This window comes from Lycorma delicatula, chromosome 3 (genome assembly GCF_047948215.1).
Source record: "Lycorma delicatula isolate Av1 chromosome 3, ASM4794821v1, whole genome shotgun sequence".
NCBI classification, from domain to species: domain Eukaryota; kingdom Metazoa; phylum Arthropoda; class Insecta; order Hemiptera; family Fulgoridae; genus Lycorma; species Lycorma delicatula.
Genome location: NC_134457.1, coordinates 172091689 through 172104721, shown reverse-complemented (window position 1 = coordinate 172104721; position 13033 = coordinate 172091689). Strand labels below are relative to the sequence as shown.

The 13033-nt window shown below is 33.3% G+C and overlaps 1 protein-coding gene across 1 annotated transcript in view; it reads right to left on the bottom strand.

The window, feature by feature from the left end:
- Positions 1-13033, bottom strand: part of Nox (NADPH oxidase) — a 705004-nt gene that overhangs the window by 220832 nt on the left and 471139 nt on the right. The gene's annotated exons all lie outside the window — the stretch shown is intronic.

The following is a 13033-nucleotide window of genomic DNA, read 5'->3' as shown; positions in this document are numbered from 1 at the left end:
TTGTTTAAAATTATCATAAATTCTTTTTCAACATTCTATTTTGTAGTTATTTAAAAACATAAATTATTTTTTTTAAATACACAAAATAATCGTTATACATATTTTGGGGAGCTGCCGTTTATTTAAAACCTTTGTATAAATTTAGACAGCCAATTATTTAATCAATAAATCATATAACTTTTTTTTTAGCTACTGGCTGATAAATGAAAATTTAAAAGTCGGTTTCCGTTTTGCTACAAGCATTTTCACCATAATAATACATTACACAATTCATTACATTACATATGTTCAGGCAGTTGTATAAATTCTTCTTAAAGCAAAAAAAAAAACCCTGCATTCAATTTTATCTTGGAAGCAAGCTTTCGTTTCATTAAATAATCTTGATCACTAACTAGCAGCCTTTCTTTCAAACCGAAATTTGTTCTACATCGGCAACAGTAGCAGGGCTAGCTCCTGCTGTTATAATATATTTCTCCTTTTGATTACAGAACGTATGTATTCCATTGAAAAAAAAAATAAAAGCGTTGAATTAAATTGTGTATCCATTGGTATAACTCAGTTTTTTTTTACTGTATAGGTATTCATGGGCCAAACAGTTTAGCATATTAAGTTTGTAACCCTTCTACTGACTTGTGTGCCTCTCAATCCATCCGTGTTAAATGATTAAAGCTGAACTACTCAATTAATAAAATTAAAATTCGAAATATAAATACGTAGTATAATTGGATAACTCAGAGGAAATACATCATGTTTTCTATTCGACAATTATCTTAGTTTAAATTTTTTTAACCTCGGGGACCAGCATTAGGTATTAACTTCAGAGGATGAGACGAATGACAATTTTTGTAGCATGTTAAATTTCCAAACCTGTCCGGGATTCGAACCCCGGACCTCCGGATGAAAGGCCGAGACGCTAACACTCGTACCACGGAGGCCGACTAACATATTTATTTACATAGGTTTTACGTAACTCTTACAACTTTCGAAGATTTTTTTCAAGTTAATCTGTAAGATTTCATACAATAACGTAATGATTTACACTTCATCCAGCTACCTGAAAACTAGTAAATGTATACAAGTCTATGTAAGATATACCTTACAAAAAAAAGATCGACAAAAAACAATAGAGATTTTCAAATATTAGAAAATTAACTACTTTTTTTTTTGGTCTTATCGCTAATTTTTACTTAAGGTATAAAAGCTTGGACGAGTGCAAACTGTTTTCTATATTACCAATAATGACAGTGCACATGGAAGACTTTCCAGTTAGCTAATATTTAGCAATTTTTGTTAGATATAAAAAAATATAATTAACAAATATAATCAGTAAAACTCTTAAGAACTTACAAAATTTCACAAGTGATGAATGTAAATATTAGAAAAGCCAAAAATTTATTGTATTGCAAATAACATCTCAATATAATTTGAATTTTCCTCTTATAAAAACAGATCAAACACATTGAAAAAGTGGTATAAATACTACTAAAATACTACTTTTCCTTTCAGGGTTAAAAAGGTCTAAAGTAATCCTTCTCTGAAAATTTAATTTTATCTTTACGAGCTTATAATTTTTTTTATGAAATAAAAATATAAAATATTATTAAATCGATAATTAGCCCCAATATTAATCCTACCTCCGTTGATAACATTAAAACATAATTGAAGAAAAACCTCTTCGAATAGTCGAAATATACTAATTTTGATCAATTTGTTAATAAAATACTTTTTTAACCTCTCACTTAAAACCGTTATGAATATTGATCTAGAAAATAGTTAGAAAACTAAATGCAAACAAAATGTTTAGAAATTAAAGTTCTGATATGATTTATTTTCAAACGTTTATATATTTCAGATGATTAAAAAAGGTAAAAGAAAAAACTAGTAAAACTTTATTGCAATAGATTATCGATTGCATTTTATCGTAAGGAAATTTTCCTCTTGGGAGAATAATAACATCCTGGAAATATAAATATTATTTAAAAATAAAAATCATAATTTTCAAAACTTGAAGTAACAGATAAATCTTAAATACCTAACCTGAGGAGGATTTACATAATTCTTGCTATTATAAAAATGATAAGAAAAGTTTTATTATTAGCAAAAATAATTTGGATACTCAGAAAAGTAAGTGATTTTTTTTGGGAACGATAGATGGAAGCCTGTGCCATGCTATCATAAAGGATCCATAAACAAATATTGAATACTTAATAATATCATAACAATTAGAGCCGTTTTCAAAATATCCGGTTCTGATAATTTAAAATCTACTTGAGACCTAAAGTTCGTTTTATTATATCCACGCTAGATAGACGGTACAGTTTTCTTGAACACAGTTTCCATTTCTGGCAGGATTGAAGCTTATAGAGAAATAGTCAAAAATCACCTTTTTTCAGGGACATCCAAAACATCTATATCTACTGAAATTGTTAAATAATTTATTGATACGACAAACTTTAATTCTATAATAAAAAGGCGTTTTATTTTCATACCATCTTAAACGCGAACGACCAGCAACGATACGGTTAATCACAGAGAATAGATTTTTAGTGAATATCGTTACTTCAGATGAAGAAACTATGATTACTGCCTTTTATTACTATGTTTTGTCTGAGCTATTAAATGAATGCCTTTTATAATTCAAAAATAACAAATTAATATATACGCATTCATTCGTGATGCGTTAGAAAATTTACATAAATAATTTATTTAGATATTATAGTTAAGACCCAGTTTAATCATTTGTTAAATAAAAAGCATGAAGACAAACATGGCAGATTTGTGATTCACAGCGTGCCAGAAATCGCACATGCTTTTGTTTTAATTGATTAGTTTTTGTGCAATAACAAGAATTCAGTTTTGTTTTTTTTAAGTGAAAAATAAACATTTTAATTTACTTTAGCAGTAATAGAATTTGTATAGATAGTACAGTCAATTTGTATTTTTATTTGAAAATCCTTACCTACCGATTGATGTTTTTTCCATATGTTAGGGGTGATGAGGGAAGCTTAACTCTAGATTTTTAACATCCCCCTCCCATCGATTTTTGAAAACCTCAAAAAGTTTTTGAAATGCGTTTTTCTCTGAATCTATGCATTTTAGAGAATCGTTTTGCAAACAAAACATGTAGAGGAAATTCTCCTCTACAATTAATGTCTTTAAAGTTATGCCGTATAATTTGAAATTGAAATACTAGGTGGCACTGAAGTTGTAAAAAACGTGTTTTTTCGGTTTTTTCACCGGAAAAATTGTTTTTCGTCTGTATTGCATTTGGAAAAAATGTTAATCTCAAGACAACTTTTATTTATACAATTTTCTTGTACGACTTACCGTTTTGGAGCTGTAGCTTGTGAGAGTGTGAGAATGTTGTGAATTGGGCACGTGTTCGAAACCGGTCTAGTCGTTTACTCGAAAAACAATTTTTCCGGTGAAAAAACCGAAAAAACACGTTTTTTACAACTTCAGCGCCACCTAGTATTTCAATTTCAAATTATACGGCATAACTTCAAAGACATTAATTGTAGAGGAGAATGTCCTCTACAGTTTTTGTTTGAAAACGTTTCTCTAAACTGCATAGATTCAGAGAAAAACGCATTTCAAAAACTTTTTGAGTATTTCGAGTTTTTCAAAAATCTATGGGAGGGGGATGTTAAAAATCTGCAGTTAAGCTTCTCTCATCACCCCTAACGCATGGACAAAAGATCAATCGGTAGGTAAGGATTTTCTAATACAGCCTATTTTGATGACAAATTGCTTGTACTTTTATGTTGACGATGCAAAAAATTAAAGCACACGAATTTTAATACAAAAATTTTCATTGGTTTGAATGACAATATATTAAACATCGTCAATGGACAAGAGAAAATTTTTACTTTTTTACTGAAAATTCGTTAAAATAAATAAGATCATGATGAATTATACATGATCTGAATTTCTCAGATAAGATGTTCCGCTGTTATCAGTTATTAATCTTTAAATTAACTACAATCAATTCTCAAGAATATACTGAAATTGAATACTCGATAAGATTAAACACCCACACGAGTTTATGTTGTGTATGTATATATATATATATATATATATATATATATATATATATGTTTAACTTCTCTTTAATTTTAATTTTCTTTAATGAAATTATATTTAAACAAACACTGAATTATTTTTTCATATAGAAAAAATTAAGACGGACAGTTAAAAGCACGCAACCTGTTCGATAATAAAATTAAGAGAAATTTTATTCGTGAAAATAAATTATTATTATATAGTAAGAGAAAATATTTAATGAGAATCAGTATGCCGTTCATCAAAACAATTCATTATTATTGAATATCGTATATGATTAGGGAGGGATTCATAAACAATTTCTAAACATAATTCCCTGTAATCTTCTTCTTTAACGAGGCAACTGACAACAACTAACACAACATAAAAATAACCTATAGTCAGTTATTATTCTACATCCGTGGAATATTTCATATCATTACATAACTTCTCCATTAATCAGATTTCATAAGAAGAAATACCGACAAAATAGGAATAAATTAAATCTCGAGGTTTTACAATAAAAGAAATATGAAAGTGAATAAAAATACGAACAGAAGCAAGGGCATAAGCTTTGTTTATGTATATGTGTTGTTTGTGAATGCGTTTTTTTTTTAAATTACATCTAAAAATACAAATTTACAGTGAAAATTCCAATTATAGGTTCTTCTCAGAAGGTTTATTACCAGATTAAATTTCAATCCTTTGACGATCGTAGCTACAATAACCATAGTTTACCGAATAAAATGTTGGCGTTCAGTAACTTTATGTTATTCATAACGTTATAAAAATATGCTAGGGAATTTTATAGCAAAATTATGAATTAAATTAGAAGTTCCTGTAATTTTAATATGTCGACATAAAAAAGGTAACTTTATATTCGGTAAAAACCCAAAATTCAACTATTGAATCTATAAAAATATTATAAATGTCAATACATTTATTGAAATTTATAACTGACTGATGTTAATTACATAAACCTAAATATTAAGAAAATATTATAAAGAATTTATTTTAAAAAGTTGTACATTTATATTAAAATTACTTAAACTAGTAATTTTTAAGGATAATTTACTATGTGACATAAACTTAGCATATTTTTATAACTTTAAAAAGAGTATAATGTTACCGAACACCAATAATCGTTATTATTTTGCTTCACTTCGTAACAATATATTTTTTTCTTCTCCCCCGGGCCGAATCCTGCAGTTAAGTATTACATAGCGCAGGGGAGTGTCCTTTCAAGTGATATGATGCAGAGGTGTTTGTTGAAATTGTTTCCGAGTAGGCAACAGGAAAAGGTAGAGGAATTTGAGGCTGTAGAAATTCCTCTTTTAGCACAAGAGGAATTGTTTTGTGCTGTAATGGAAACGAGCAAGAGGAAAGGTCCGGGCTTGGATGATATTCCGGATGAGGTTGTGGCGGTGACGGCAACGGCAACGGCAACGAAGTTCCCGATACAAGTATTGTCGGCGTTCAATAAGGTTTTATTGGATGGGGTTTTTCCGCGGGATTGGAAGACTGCAAAAGAAGGCAGGAAGGAAAGTAGATGACCCGAGTGGTTATAGACCACTGTGCCTCCTCAGCTTTGTGGGGAAGCTTACTGAGCGGATGATTGTCATGAGGCTTTTAGAAGAGATTGAGTGAGATGAGGGTTTTAGCCCGAACCAATTTGGATTTAGGAAGGGATATTCAACTACGGCGGCGATAAATAGAATCATGAAAATCGTTGATGAAGCTGCGTCTGGGACGTGAAGAAACAGGTCCATCCCGGCGGTAGTGTTATAGGACGTAAGTAATTCGTTTAACTCACTTCCATTCGGGTAGACCCTGAGTGAACTTAAGAGAAGAGGGGTCAGTTCATACTTGCGGCGCCTTATTCAAGATTACTTAAGTGGACGAGTGGTGGTAGGCTGTGCTGATGGGGCCCAGATTCAGATTGAGATGCAGGCCGGAGTACCCCAGGGTTTCAGTGTTGGGGCCGACCTTATGAAATGTACCCTATGATTGGGTGCTCCGCCTGGATTATCCTGAGGGCGTGTACCCGACAAGTTTTGCCGATGATTTATCGCGCTGGTTATATCGGCTAAACGGAGGATGAATTAGAGAGGAAGGGCAATGAGGCCATGCGAATGATACATACCTGGTTGGAGGAGAGAGGTCTTCATTTGGCCTTAGAGAAGATTTAAGTTGTGGTTATGGCAGGAAGGAGGCGGTTGGCTCCAGTAAGTCTAGTAGTAGGAGATGTGGAGATTGTGCCGGTAGCCAGGACAAAGTACCTTGGAGCCTAACTCGATAATAAGAGATCTTTTCATCCTCATATAGTCGAGGCTGTACAGAAAAGTAAACGAATAATGGCTGTAGTGTGCAGGCTAATGACAGGATTGGTGGACCGAATTTGGCAAAAAGGAGACTGTTGGCATCGGTGGCGGTCCGTCGTCATGTGTGCGGTTCCGGCATAGAAACGAGCGTTGAAGAAGAAGAAGACCCGGAACCAATTGTTAAGCCTTCAGTTGCCCTTGGCTATTGGGGCAGTTAGGGCGTATCGTACAGTCTCGACCGAGGCGGCGTTGGTGATAGCTGGGATGCCACCGTGGGATCTTGTAGTGGACGAAATGGTGAAAAGAGTAGAAAGGCAACCGAAGAGCCAGGCGAAAGGGAAATGTTGGATAAGTGGTAGCAGAGGTGGTCCAGGAGTCAGGCGGGTAACTAAACGAAGCGGCTAATGTCACAGATTAAGCCATGGCTGGTCAGGAAACATAGTGAAATCAACTATGAATTGATGGAATTCTTGACTGGCCATGGCTGCTTTAATAAGTTTCTCTGTGATAGGAAGAGGAGGAGGTCGCCGTAGTGTAGGTATTGTGGACAATGCGATACGGTTGAACACATGGTGTTTAATTGTTTTAGATGGGAGAAGGCAAGGAGGGAAGTGCTGGCTACTGTTGGTGCCATATGTGATGAAGGCAATGTTGCATAGCCCTAGAAACTGGAACCTAATTGGTAGGATGGTGGGCAATATTTTGAAAAGGAAGGCGATGGAGGAAGTTGAAGAGGAAGAGGATGGTACACGGTGGAGTAGTGTGGGGTGTGGCTGGATGACCCCGTTCATGAGGAGTGCGATGCTGAGGTGTCGCACTTCCGATGAGTAAACGGGGACTCCCGGGGTGAGTAGGAAGATAAACCGTAAAAACCGAGTCCCGATTAGAGGTCCCCTGTTTGGGGGTACTTCTGATTTGAGGCAGGCGATTGATAGGACCTAGTCCCGGCTGACCGGGTCTCAAACCCCCTGAATAGGATCCACTAGGCCCGGCTATGTCGTCCCTGGGTCCCCACTCCAGGAGCCGGGACTCGGTCTTTATGTCAATGTTTCTAACGTGGACAACCCGAGTGGGGTATCCTTGCCGGGACTCGGTCTTTTTCGCTCGGGGGGGCGACAGTCCCACGACGTTCGCTCGTGCAAGCACGAGCGAACGGCAGCTCCGCAGAAGGCTGCCCCTCATCTCCGAGCCCTCAGATCCTTTTTCTGAAGAGCCCTCGCCACGATCCCTGCAATAGTATGAAAACTCTTGGGGTTCCGCAACATGGTGGCGATGATGTTCTCCACGCTGAGCAGTCCGGTAATCGCCGACAAGCTAGGCGGTAATCATTCCACTGCGGGCACCAGAAAACGCGGTGTTCTGGGGTATCCGGGCCGCCGCAGTAAGGACAGTAGGGGTCATCTTCATAACAATATTAAAAAATATTTACGTTACGGTAAAGTTTAAATTATAGGAACTACCTCTCACTCCTCTAATCATAGTATTAAAAACTAAGGTGAACGTAATTTTTTTCCTTTATGGCTGGTGAATTAATTCACCACAGCAGCTTACAACAAAAAGAAGCTTGTACACGGATATATGATGATTGAAATTTGTAGTGTATGAAAAATGTTTTACCTGGCCGGGATTCAAACACGGGACCTTCGGGTTCAAGACGCTACCACTCCGCCATGGAGATTAACAAATTTTTGATATATTTTATATTAAAAAAAAAAATAAAAAACTTTAAAAGTAACTGTCAATTTTCTAGTAAGCCGACTTAACAGGCAAGATTTTACGAGTATATTATAGTTACGTTTTTATCTGTTGCATTGAAATCTTGATATAACAATAATTAAAAAAACGTTTCGTAACTTTATTTAAGTTATGGCTATGTACAATAACATTTATTCATACAAAATTTTTTTGAAATTCTTTTAAAGTACTATTTATAGGTTAGTAATCGCACTCTAATGAGTTAACTTATTAATTCGCTTTGTTATAACCTTATATAAGCGATATTATTTTATTCAACAATCACATTACCTAATATTTAATTTCACTGTTCAAATTTATCTAAACAAAACTTAACAAAATAAAGTATTCTTTTTGACTCTAACCTGACTCTAATTTAAGCTTGTTTCAAACGCGTGAAAAATTCTAAAAATTTCTCGAAATTCTATTATGAAACAAAACAACACTTTTAACTTCACTCTTATATATTTGATCAATTTTTTTAATGATAAATAGGGTAATTAGTTATTATTCATTTAATTGAACATATTTTTCGAATTTTTATAAAAATCGCCCGTTTCACTCGGATGAAAAAATTCAGCCAGTAAAAAAATTACTATAAAAAAAAGTAGTAAAATCATTGAAACTAAAAACGAGGTTAAGAGAACAGTTATCGGGTAATATAATAAAATTGCCCTTGAATTTTTACCTTTTTATGAAACAAATTTTTAACAACAAAATAAAGTAGTGCTACTATTTCAATTGTCTCGTAAAAGAGACTCAAAAATTAGCTCACGCACAGTCCATTTGTACGTGTGAATTTTTTTCCTTCTTTCTCTCTATGTGAGTTTATGAAAATAGGTGAATGAATATGTAAATTTCATATTAATTATCTTAAATAAAAGTATATGGTAGATGGATACAAACGTAAAATACACTAGCATTAAAAAATATAAATATTTTAGACATTAACATGCCGTATCATAAGTTGTATAATATTGCAAGTTTTGGTATTAATTTTATAAGCCGTTTCATCAACATCGAAAAGATTTCGAAAAATTTACAAAAAGAAATTGCTTGGCAATAAATTTTTTATAAATAAACCTAAAGTTAAAATGTTAACATTAATTTTAAAAATGACACTTACGTATGTAATTTCTTCAACATTCTAAAGTATTTCACCATGTGCTTTTTTGTTTTTGTTAGTTACTTCAACTGTATTGGTTATTGGTGAACTGATATAAGTCACAAATCATTCCCAAAAATGACATAGCCAGTCCCAAAAATGAGATCCCAACTGAGCGTAGTTGGGATAATGAAAAAAAGTTTGCGTCATTATATTTACTGAACCAAATATGCTGAAGCCCACAAAAATTCAAACCAAAATATAAAATATAGACTTATCAATCTAAAGGTTACCTCTGTTTAATAAAGCGAGTATTAAACGCTAATCTCTGCAAATAAATATAAGACTACTAGTCTCGGATACTAGAACAAAACAATATAAAACCCGATCTCGCGGCGAAGTGTTCACGTCTCGGCCTATCCTTCGGAAGTCTCGGCTTCGAATCCCAGTCAGACATAAAATTTTTCATAAGCTACAAAATGCCATTTCCATACTTCCACGACCAGCATCTCTATCAGTTTCAGTGGGGAATTAATTCATCAAGCAATCAAGTTCGATTTTTAATCTGTAGTAAAAATAACACTAATTTAAAAACCAATCATGGTAAAAAACATTTACAGAACCACAAATAATACCTACAGTTACACAAAGTACAGTAAAGAGTGGCCTGTGGTATTATGGAATAAACCCATTAGAAATCCGTACTAAAACACTAACAAAATTTGATACACAAATCTAAATCGGGGTTTTAGTGCAATTTTAATTTTTAATTTATCTTTTTGTTTTCGATCACAGCATAGGAATGAATAAAGCTGAAAAGCTTCTAACAATAAGATCACATGGTAATTACCGTCAGTTTCAAAAAAATATAAATAGGCTATGCAACTAAGCACGGTTTTACTTTCTCATGAATTTCTTAGCGTGATGAGTGGAGGATTAGATCCTAAAAACATTATATAAATTACCATGTTCGTAAAATTAGCCCGTATTCTCTATATCGTTTCATAGAGCAGGTACCTGATTAATCAGGAATCCTTGATTAAAACTCATTATTTCTCTAGTAAGATGAAGTTTACAAAAAAGACATTCCAGTTTTTATGAACTAACAGAATAAAATAAATAATTGTTAGTTGAAGAAAATTTCTTTAAACTTTATTAAAATAAAACTTTTCAGACAGTTAAAATAGATAAAAAACTGAAAAAGATATAAAGCAGACTAGATAACTAGCACAATCCTAAAAGAAAAAAAAAATATTAAAGACTGGTTGGTAAAATAAAGAAATGAAATATTCACTATTAGATGTTTAAAATTCTCAAATAACTGGTTAATGACATATCTGATCCGATCAGCTTCTGAACAGATTAATGGTTTAAATATTTCATCGAATTATAGGCTAGGTTGTATTTTCGTTAAGAAGTATTTGTGAAAAGGTAGAGTTTATAAAGAAGCAAAAGTGGTTTGACCGAAACACATATACATACCCTCGAGTTAGAACTGACCGAACAGCTGACTGACTGATAGCCGCTGGCTAAGTTAACAGTCATAACAGTAAGTAACATGCGTGTGCCAATCACAGTATTTTCATTTAACAGACAGCATCCTTAGCGAATAATCTTCGTGTATACCTTTTTCAGAATCTGAACTTGATTTATAGGCGGTTGTACATTACGATATATGCCCTTAAGGTGACCATTATAGACCGCTATCATGATCTCCATCCTGTAGCGCCCGATAAATCAACGTACGCTGTGTGTCTATGCACTTCGTTGTACAAAAGATATCGCCTCAAGCGTTACAGTACACTAGAAACATTTTAACGAGTAGGCAAAATATTCGATACGACAATATTACACACTATAAACATAAACATAACATACTATTCTACATTCCTAGATTCGCCAGTAAGTTTATTATCAGCATTTGCATAGAAAATCCAACATATCGTCGGGTATTAAACAATATTTTATTAGATTACGTCCGACAGTTATCCTACTAAACTCATATCGGACCAATCTCGAATGCGATATAAACCCGGTGAGATACTCTGTCTAGCAAAGAACTGCCACTATATGCACACAATAAAATATTAGCGGTAGCCTTCATATATATTAACCTATCTGTAAATATAAAGCACGAATTAATAAACAATATTAAGTTAAAATTCCTTCTTTTGCTTCAAGCTTTGATAAAATAAAACTGATAATTACGTATAATATACAACGAGATAAATGATCTGCATTAGTAAATAGTAAAAGTTATAAATTTAAATTTAAATGGTAATATAGAAATATAATTTGTTTTAGTTTTCAGAATTTTTACTAGTGTTTATGGAATGTTTTAAAAAAGTCTATATCTATCACAAATCATTATTAATATTAAAATAGTTATTGAAAATTTCATTTTAGCTGATAGTGATACGCGTTAGGATATATCAGTATAGATGCAATGCGGGCACGGGGAGGGTAGCCCCATCGAAGAGGGGGGAGTTAGCTGCCCAATGAGGTGGTTGGCTCACCCTGAAGAGGCTTTGGGGACCCCGGCGGGAGATCCTCCGTAAGGAGGCAGTTAGGGTGGGCAGAGACTGCTGCCACGGCACTGCAAGGCGACCATGCTATGTCTTAACAGGCGGAGGCTGGTTGCCTTGGGGTGCTTAACAAGTTAAAAAAAAAAAAAAAAAAAAAAAAAGATGCAATGCGGGCATATTAACATATTTTTCATATTATCAACCAAACGGCCAGTAATTATTTTATATATTTCAGTATGGATTGATTGATTACTACTATGATATTATTAATTTATAGAAATACATAGCGTTTAGTAGTTTGCTTGCTTATTGCAGTGAAAAAAAAAAAAACAGCAACAAGTGTCATCATGAATAAAAGAACCGTTTACAATGTTTTGGCTTAATATTGGAAGCAATTTTTTATTAAAATAATGTATGTGGATGTGTAACTTAAATGTTTCTTTTATTTATTTTTTTATTTATTTAAAAGGATTGTTTTTTTGAGAAATCAGGAGTTCGTATTTGCCAGCTCACGTACTATAGAAGTGTATGTTTGCCTACGAGAAAAGAAAGTATGGCTGAGATATGGCAGATAAGTTGAAAAGCTTACTGGCCTGTGTTACTTAAAATCCTTATCCTCTAAAATCCATATTCTGTATTGTCTTATGTAGATGTTGGACCCTTGACGGATAACTAATGCTCCAAATAAAGCACTCTTTAGTTCTTTAGACAATACAGCCACGGTAGCGATCTTCGTCTGTACCAACAGCGGTAGCATCTTTTCACCTTCATTAGCTTCACTCACAAATGTCAATCATCTTCAAGAATAATCAATATCAAATATTGCACATAATATTCGATACTGATTTTATTACGATATATCAGTGCTGTTTTTACGATGAACATTCAAGAAAAAACGATTTGCAACAATAATTACTGTTGAAATGTTCGAATTTATCGTTGCTTCTGCCATATATTTTGTATTAAATTTGTAAAACCGATTTTAATTCTAATCTCCTAATTTCTAAGCCTTACCGTACTAGAACTTCATCTTTACTTGGAGTACTCTCAACATATGTTAAGTGTCACAATCATACGATTGTAGGCAACCTAATATGAAATACAAGGTATTCTCGACATAGATTAAGCCATTAATAAGAATTATTAAAAATAACAACTATACCAGAATTATTAAAGAAATAATATTGTTAGGTAATTTTCCTATGCTTTCTTCAATGAGCCAAAAATTACCGCTGCATATTAGCTTATCGAACTCACTAAATTGCATGTGATATTCCGCTCTACAGTTGACACACTCACTCTGTATT